The 10,000-nt window shown below is 42.6% G+C and overlaps 1 protein-coding gene across 33 annotated transcripts in view; it reads right to left on the reverse strand.

Annotated features, from left to right (window-relative positions):
• Nucleotides 1-7,847: 7,847 nt before the first annotated feature.
• Nucleotides 7,848-10,000, reverse strand: part of LOC125037396 (basement membrane-specific heparan sulfate proteoglycan core protein-like) — a 362,744-nt gene continuing 360,591 nt past the window's right edge. For all 33 annotated transcript variants that reach the window (XM_047630535.1, XM_047630533.1, XM_047630526.1 and 30 more), the window contains one exon: nt 7,848-10,000. This exon is cut by the window's right edge and continues 762 nt beyond it. The gene's annotated coding sequence lies outside the window, so the exon portion shown is untranslated.

The raw sequence follows: 10,000 nt of genomic DNA on the forward strand, positions 1-10,000 counted from the left end.
CTTTTCGTTTGGGTTCCTGTCACAGCACTAATTATGAAGGTTTATTAGGGAATATAGCTATGCGTGTGTGTGTGTGTGTGTGTGTGTACAATCACAAACACACACACACAAAAAAAAGATAAAACTGAAACGATCACTAAGTGTTGATTAGGAAATTATGTTTTTTGTTTTCAAAACTTGGAACAGAGGAAGCTTCATAATGTGTTCGGATAGTGTTTCAGAGTTAATATGGGGGCCTCATATCATGCCAATATTAATATTTGAGACCCCATATATCTTTTGTAGTGTCATAATTACAGTTTACTCTGAGGAACTATAAAGATCCAAAATATCGTGATTAGGTATTTCAAAGCCAACCGTGTGTCTGTGGTTCAACTGATACCAAACAAGTGGATCCCCAGAGAAAAGGCCAGAAGTGGGCACTGTAGATGTTTGACAGAGGAAGATGATCAAGAAAATGCCACTCAAAATTATAAATCAATGTGCTATATGAAAGACAAATAGGAAACATTAAAGTACATGAATATCATGAACTAATGAAAATTATTTGATTCCCACTGGCCTTACAACTAATTGGGGCTGAGAATAGGGCGTGACCGATAGTTAGTGCCACGTTCTCTAACTGTGAGTCATTTTTTTAGTTATTTATTTTCTTTATTTTTTATTTATTTAACAATTCATAAATACTGCAAGGCTTGCGAAGACTGTTTGTTCTGCTGGCACAGCAAGCAGATTGTCAGAAATCGAGGGCAGTCTGAATGGATGCTCAGCAGCGGTGTCGGGTGTTGACTGATACGGGGCCCGGCAGATTTACGGGGTATGCCCACGTGGAAATCCAAGGGCTCTCAGGACCTCTGGGTCCCAAGGTTTTTGCTGTGGGTTTCTTCCTAAACAGACTATTTGACATCCCACGCAAAGACAACCTTGACCTTGTGTGCATACCTTGGGTTGTTATCACACTTACTTTACTTTGGAGCTAGTGTTTTAATTGTACGCCAGAGTGCCTACAATTAAAACACGAAGCACTGTGGCAATTGGTAGTTTTACTGCGAGGTGCCGGCCGAACATATAAGGGTTGATTCCCGTTCGGCAGGGTTCAACCCCGACCGGCACTAACACACAAAGACTGTCAATTGCTCAGTGTGCCTCCCTTTTTTTATACCACTTTCCGCCATTTCACGTTCCTGTCATATTAGCTGTTGCTAGCCTTCCCCCCACCACCCATCACAATCACCCTTACGCTATGTTATCATGGGTCACATGATCAAATTAGCATACTCTGGGGAGCCCATCTCCTGTGAGGTGGCTCTCCAGAAAATCTTCTCAATCACAGAGGTTGCAGTCACGCACTGCTTCAAAGTACATAACGGTTATAAAGTTGTAGTAGCCAAGCCTGAGCAACTGACCCCCTTCCTCTCACCATCTGGCCAGAAGAAACGCGCTGCACAGGGATTTAAACCCGTTCCTTCCCCTGGAACAAAGGCAAAATGCACGGTCGTGGCAAAAAAGATCGACAAGACAATCCCGCCACGATCGTGTGAGGCCATTCAGGCGGAAATATCATCCCAAAGGATGTCACTGTTGTTGACATTTATAAACCTCCCGAGTCTCGGATCGTTAAGATGCGATGCTCCTCGCCTGAAGAGGCACAGAAACTTATTTCCCGTGGGATCGTGATGTTTAACACATCCGTTCCCACCTATAACATAGAGCCTGAGTGCTTTGACCAATTCTTGAAGTGCTACAGGTACAACCATAAGAAACACGCAGGCACACAAGAACAAAAGTACAATCGTTGTGGCGAAGTCGGGCATTTCTTCATCCTGGTCCCTGGTAAATCCGTCCGTCCTCGACATTAACACATACTCGAAGGTCTCGCACAGGTCCTCCTTGACTTCGGACTCGTCCAGACTTCCTCATGGTCCTCGTCCAGGCCTAACTCGGCGGCTTACTCGCCCAATACACGTGTCGCAGATCTCGTCCAGGTCTTCTCGGCTGCGTGCTCGTACAGACGTCCTCGTAAGCTTCGTCAGGATCACGGGCGTCCGGCAGGAAGCGTCCTCTTCGGCATCTCAGGGCGGCTGATACCTGCGCTGATGATCTCCTGGAGTTTGACTGGATCTGCGGCGTCCAGGCAGGCGGCACCCGTCACAGCATTATGGGGCGACTTGTACCTGCGCTGGCGAGTTCCTTCGTTGGATCTACGGGCGTCCTGGAAGGCGGCGCCCTTCCACATCCTGGGGCGGCTTGATACCTGTTCTGACGAATATCCTGGTCTCCAGGCTTCTGGCGATTTTCCGGTGACGTATTCCATGGCGTCCGAGGGTGACCGTTTCTGCAGCAGGGCCTCCTTCGGTGCCGTGACAGATATCGTGAACCAGATTATACACATAAGGGCCAACATAGTAAGAGAAAAGAAAGACAACAGAGAAGAGAGGGTATTAAGCGCGACTAGCCGATTATTTATAAAAAAAAAAAAAATGCAGTTTTTATGGTCGTATTTTCGTTATTTTCGTCTTTTTTTATTTTGTGTTTTACAATTAGAAGAGGGAGACGGTAGTAGCGATCCGCAAGGACCTAGCTTGAACTACCAAACCGTATCTTGATAAGAGAAACGACTTTGGCAACCCGCAAGGATTTACTTGAATCATTGTCGTCACACAGAAAATAAATGTATGTGTGTGACACGGAGCGTAAAAGTGAGAGTTCTGTCGCATTTAATGATATGCGACAGAATGACGCACTAATGAATGGTGACGTGAAAACAATATTTGCGGCTTCACGCAAGTGAATCTTCCCGGAGAACAATCTGCCGAGGTAACAAATTGTCAAGCTGCGCATGCAGACGTCATTGACGGGGGTCTGTACCCAAAATACCGTGCTTTACGAAGCGAAACGAGCTAGGAAAATTTATAAATAACCCACTCTATCTGCGGATCTATGATAGGCGCTCATGCAATGCCCTACGGGTATTGATCATGAATCACAAATCGATGGGATTTACCCAAACATGCCAGCGACGTCTAAAGTGTGAGCAGAGTGTGATTAATAAGTGAATCGCGATTCTAGCTTAAGCCCTAGGCCTACATTAGTTAACGGACGTAACAGTGGGTCACACCGGCTCAAAAGTTGCCGAGCGTATGATTAACTTCAGTTATACCTACTTATCATTACGTCGGAACGAGGGTCTATTACGCATAAACGCAACCCCAGGGTAATCAGTCACTGTGACACTATGACATGGGGAAGATCCCTAGCGCTATATTAAAATGTAAATGTATATAAATCGCGTTACAAGCTCCGTTCTAACCCCGATAGAACGTGTCACCAATGAACATGTAACGGGTTGCTATGCGTTATCCCTATTTTGTAACAATTCTAGAAAACAATTTATAGGAAATGATAGCTGTTCTCACAGCCATTTCAGCGTGTCAATCACTCAAAGTGAAAGTGAGGTCAGATCACCAAACTGTCCAAGCGGGCTTTGACTAATGACTTCACTCGGAGGTCAGGTCAAGACGGAAAATGGGCAGTGAGAAAAAAAATAATGAGATGATGTTCATGAAAACAGTAAAATCACGAACGCGCTAAATTCGTTGCAATTAAAACAATATAATGATCTAATCACGAGAAAAAATAAATAAATATTTAATAAATGAAAGATATTCATATTGTCTGACTCCATACCGTGATCACACAGTAATGTGATCTGAGGTCAGAAGAATGGAGAGCGTGCCATTTGCTGTCAATTAGCACTTTAACCCAACCAAACCAACGTGAGAGTGACTGCACATACGGCTTAACACATTTAGGGGGAAGATAGAGAAAGGAAAGGAAAAGGCCCAAAATGTGTAACTCACAGGTTTTGAAGACCTGTAAAAGCGATGGGTCGAGCGGTAACCGGAGGCTGTGTGCCCACGTTGCGAGCCGAAAGGACGCAACGACCACCCTGCCACCAGAATGTAAAGGCTCTATATTGAACACCTTTATACATTGGTTATGCAGGAATTGTAATAGGGGACGATGACTTTGACTCTTTATTTAGAAGAGTACAAGCAACACAGATATAGAACACACGAGACAAGCCTTGGGTAAGTACTGAGTGCGGGAGGTCGCGGGGGCCGACCGCCACTCCCGCCTGAAGCCGTAGGCCGGGCGGCCTATCTTGACAGGACAAGTACTGGGCAGGAACTCTCCGTGGCCTACGAACGAACGAAAGTTATAAGAAAAGACCCGTTACCGTGGGGGAAAGAAGGCGGGAGAGGGGAAGGATAAAGGGGGGAATCGAAAAGATGATTTAGTAAGAGAGAAAAGAGTCGGGGCTTAACCCAACATGCGGGGTAAAAGTTGGGGGCATAGCTGACAGGGAGGCGGAAAGGAGGATAAAGGCTGGAGAGGGAGGCCCTGCGCCATCTGCGTGTGCGTGGCCTTGGCATGGCGGGACGCGCTTGGCATGAGCGAACTCATGAGTCGTCGAGTCCGACTCCACATGCCCGGGCTGCGGCGCGCACTCGGCTAACGGGGAAGGTTGGGAGCAGAAAGGGCGGCCTGCCAGGCGCCACCGTGCACGGTGGCGTCCTCGGCTAACCGGGAGACTGCGAGGATGAAATACGAGTGAGATAGCTAATCAGAGGCTATCTCCCTCGCCCGCGTCGAACAGAGATTTCTCCCTGTCGGCGGCAGGACTTCCGCTTGGATTCTCAACACTGGCCATGACATCTCCTCCCTCACTCGCGCGTTGCCACTCCTTACGGCAAAGGAGCCTCCGTGGCCTGGGTCACCTTGGCCTTAAATACCCGGGAGTGGCGTGGGGACGCCATTTGAGGCGTTGGTTGAGGAACCACGTGGCAAGCACGCGGCCCGCAAGCAGCCGCGTGGTTCTATACGTACTAATGTACACGGTATAGCAGACGGGTCTGTACTATGGGCTGGGGACGAGTTGTATCGTCCTCACGATCACACGAGAAAGCTTCTGTGCCTCTCCCTGGCGCAGGTGGCTATGTAAACAACGACTACAAACTTCGTGTTTTGGTTGCCCGTCTGGCTAGACTATGTCTTCTTCAGGAGAAGAGGGGCGGCCCTGGCCGCGATGTCTTCTTTCTGGACCGGGGCAATGAATGGGGGCCAGTTCCTTGGCTAGGCAGCATCATCTTTTTCCTTCGTGTACTTCTTACACCTCCTTCATGTCTTTCTCCCCTCCTCCTTCCCTTGTTTTGTTCGTTAATAACGAACAATAATAAATAAAGAGGTGAATAATAAATGGGGGGGGGGGGGGGGGAAAGGTAAAGTGGTGAAAGTGAAAGAAGGGGTAGATTAATAGAACGGGGGCGACACCCTTTGCTTCTGTTATCATCATGAGGTGAGGAAGGGGGAAAGTGATATGGTAGAACTCAAGAACGTATTTGTGATTTTATTTTTGTATTTATACTTTATTTTCATTTTTATGCTGGCAAAACAAGTGTACAGGAATTATTATGTTGTTAATATTTAACGAAAAAACAGATTTTGTTTGATTTTTTTATTTTTCTTAATTGTATTTGTTTATTTATTTTTATTATTTGTTTTATTTATATTTAAACAAGAACAAGAACAAGCAAGTACTTTTTTATGGATTTTATTTTTGTTATTTTGTATATTATTTTTTACTCTACGCTTGAACAAAATGAACAAGAACCAAAATATTTTTGGTTTTATTTATTTCTACTTTTTAGTTGATTTTTATATTTGTACTTTTATGTATGAGGCGGCAAGGTTAGAATACGAGTGAGATCGCTAATCAGAGGCCATCTCCCTCGCCCGCGTCGAGCAGAGATTTCTCCCTGTTGGCGGCAGACTTCCAGGGAGACATGCTCTGGCGATCTCACCACGCTTGGATTGTCAACACTGGCCATGACATCTCCCCCGCTCGCGCGTTGTCACTCCTTTCGACAAAGGAGCCGCGGTCATGGCAGAGTGCAGGCGTGACATATGTCACGTGTCGGAAATCCGGAACCAGTGAGATAAGGGTAAGGATTAGGATGAGGGACGCTTACGCTATGGGAGGATAAATGAGATGAGGCGTGGGCGAGGCTGTGGTTACGCAAGGAAGAAGAAGAGAGAGGGGGGGGGGGGGGGAGTTAAAAACAGGATAGGTCTCTCTTAACAGGTTTTTTAAATTTAGGAGTTTAAAAGATTGTTTTTAAAGAAAACAACCACCATAAAACAATATATAAAATCAAGGGGTAACAAAACATGAACGTAAAAGGTTAAAGGAACATGTAAACGTAGTAAAATCAAACACGAAGAACACGAGTAAAATGAAAAGCTGAATAAAAGACAGGCAGCAAATTTACGCTGCTCGACTCGCCGGGGCGTGATTGGTCGAGCCGTGGGGAGCGCGGGTGCCGAGTTTATAGTAAGAAGCGGCGAATTAAAAAGTTAAAAATTTTAAAATTTTTTCATCCAGGAATTTGTATGTATTCTGTCATATTGCATTTGTTTCTGCAAGCAGTGTTATTCGTCATTCTTGTATATTTCTATTCATCTGTTAACAAACTGCACCAATTTTTCTGTGTTTTTTCCTTTTGCCCTATAAGGTGTATTGCACTTGCTCAATCATTTATCTGTGGCTGTTGTCTTTGCCTTATAAGTTATGCCATTTATGTTCAAATGACTTATGAGATTTCTTAATTTGATTTGATGGGGAAATTTCGACCAAGTGAATTTTCTGCAGTAGTAGAACACTTACCATAAAAACATCTCGTAGGCCATCTCTTTCAGTAAATCAGTAACCCACATTTCCAAGTTGGTAGGACATAACAGTTACAACAGCATATAACAATAAGCAAAGAAAGTAAGAAAATAGCCTCCGGGATTGTACAGTGGTAACGTGTCGGCCTCTCATCCGAGGGGTCGGCGGTTCGCGAATTCAGAACAGCCCAGGCGCGAGAGATTGCAATTGTCGCCTGGAGGTTACAGCTGTGGCTGGGCACCACGGTGAGTAAGGACTAAGCTCAGCCGAGTCAGCAGCAGCTGACACACGTTAGCGAGTCGGCATTAGTCGACGCTGGCCGGGCTCCCCTCATGGGTATAGCCCGGGCGGGGCTCAGCTTTGCATATCGGACTTATCCTTAAGAAAGAAAAAAGATAGTCTATGGTCTCTGGCCTTGATAGTTTTGGGAAAACAGGTTCCATATGGAATGAGATGAAACAAAAGGTTTGATATTTGCACTTTGAAATGAACATGCGGTAGCATAAGTAGCATGAGATGGTTATTTTCAATTAATCTACCTTTCTGTGATGCTGAGCAGGGAAGGAGGCTCAAGATAAATATCGGTTTCACTGTTTTTCTGACACAGAAAAATAAAGAGCCAAATTGGATGTGTGATAATAACCCTTTCAGGACTCATAGATAATCTACTGCTAGGATATAAATATGCTCAATGACCTTGGCTCAGCTGAGAACTTTCAGAGCAAACATATAAACTTATTTAATATCTTCCCTTACACACATGCACACTCCCACATTCACGCAGGCATGCACGCACGCACACAAATCCGCCCAAAATCGGCTAATCAAGTCAAGGCTGACAGGATTCAAGAGATCCTATTGTTTTAGATAAGGAAAAAAATCAAATATCTGAAAAAGCAGCCTGTCACACTACTTATTTGCTCAACTAAATTTATATAAGTCATAGCATAGTACAAATAAAATTTTAGCTTTGCATATATGTGTCAAGTAAATTCCAACTGTTACTAAAGAGTTAATTTCTTTGGAAGAGCCAGATGTGTCTATTCACTCAAATTCAATTTTAACTTGTAATCAATATACAGTCATGAGGTAAAATATGGATGATAAAATGCATGAATTATACTCTATCTTTATTTCTCAGACACAACTTCTAAAAAGTAGAGATTAATTTTCTTTTTCCCTTTTTTTAATGGATTGCATTACCACATAACACCCACACAATATCTGAGAATTGGGCCGACTACATCTAAAGGGCATCAACTGAAGCAGCAGCAGTGGCTGTGGTGTATTTGCTCTGAACACCATCTAGTCTGGTCAGCAGAGAATACCAGCCACTATGCAAAGCAGAAGCAGTTGTGTAGAGAATCTTGATCCAGCATGTTCACTTTTGTTTGAGTCTGAAGCGATGGTTTTGTCCTCATGAACCGCATGTGACCCTCGCTAATCAAGTGACTATCATCAAGATAAACAGAGGTAGGTAGTCATTTAGCAGTCAAGAGGCTGCTTAGAGACAAGGCCTGGAAGCTCCAAGCCACAGGAAGTGAACAAAGGGCATATTGGGTTATCTTGGAAATGGTCTGCACTAAATAATGTTTTAGCTTCCCACTGGGTGATTATATACATTTGGTGTGAAATACTGCAACAAAAACAAGAAAAATGCAGTCTACAATGATACTGTTGTACTGTAAGCAAGGACATAGATGGTAATAAAAAATCATGTTCCAATTTCAAACTTGATCTTAGTAATGTACCAGACTTATTTAGAGGCAAAGGAGACAGGAGAAAGATAAAAGATTTTAATGTGATGCTTTTTGCCCTAGTTAGATCTAAATTCCTTTCTTTTTGTTCAGAGTACCCAAAAGACTGTACTGCAAGTAAGTTGAAAATCTAAAACTTAAGAAACAATTAGTCAATTCAGAAAAGAATGCCTTAATAATATGCCATGTTGCTTGATCTTACAACAGAAACCTTGTTCACAGATTCTCAGGACCCCTATGATTACTTGCTAAGAACTTAAATGAAAATCATGGCCAAACTGTAGTACTGCTGATCATATTACAAAACAACTGGGCATTGTTTAAAATACATTCATCATGAAAGAGTACAGACAGTTGTGCGACTTCCATGTACATAATCTTTTAAAAATGACAGTATGGACATCTCAACACCTAAGACCTTGGCAAATACAGGGCATGAAGCACGTGATGGTATAATATCAACTGATCCATGATCCTTAAGGTCATGGATCTTACACCGTATGCCCAACAGTGCTTCTTGAAGGCGAGTTGTATACAGGAGAAATGATGATTCTATAAATTCTCAAAGAAGCCCAATCTAAAGCTTATTTCATTGATCACGCACAACACAAAAACACACTATACAGTTATCAAACTCATGATATGGGTCTTAACCATAAAACTGACTCATTAAAAGGTTGTGACTATTTAACATTGGACTCAAGATGTGGGCATGGCAGTTATCAGGCTATGATTAACTTAAAAATAAAGTTAGTTTGATTTCCTTACTAGAAACAAACCCAAATTAAAGTCTGAACATAATGGCAGTGTTGATAGCAAAAGTTAATTAACATAATAAACTTAAGTTACACAACTATTTTACATCTTAAGTAAGAAGTAAACGTTCATCCTGGTAGCACCATTGTCAGCTGAAGAAAATGAAATCAACAATTGAAACACAATAATAATAAGGATGATAAATGAAAAAAAAAGAAAAGAAAATATTAAAAAAAGGAAATAAAGCTGCAAATTGGTCTTCATGCAATCACAAGGCAATATTGTTTTCTTCACATTTTCCTTTCTTAGCAAAAATATTACCAAAGGTCGTAACTTCACACACACCAAAGAAAAATAATGATCATATTCAACAAGAGTATATCAATCTTTTTATGAGGCTCACCTATATCATGAGTAAAGACAAGCATTGTATTTGGGGAGCACATACACCTTTTGAGAGCTCACCACCATTGTGAATAAGGTTAGATATAACACTAAAAACAACAACATGTTACAAGATGTCACATACAACACCACCAAGCATCTGGGGAGACACACATAGAAGCTCTCACATCACAATAAATGTCACAGACTTTGTTTTTTTGTTTTTTGTTTATTTTTTACTTTTTAAAACTATTGCTTCAAGTACAACAATTTTCCCATAAGAGGGTCTCAACAATCACAAACTTACATTTAGAGAAACAATGTGTCCTTTTGGCACAAATATTGCATGAAGTGCATAATATTGCTGTTATAA

Source organism: Penaeus chinensis, chromosome 23, assembly GCF_019202785.1.
Source record: "Penaeus chinensis breed Huanghai No. 1 chromosome 23, ASM1920278v2, whole genome shotgun sequence".
Classification (NCBI taxonomy): Eukaryota; Metazoa; Arthropoda; class Malacostraca; order Decapoda; family Penaeidae; genus Penaeus; species Penaeus chinensis.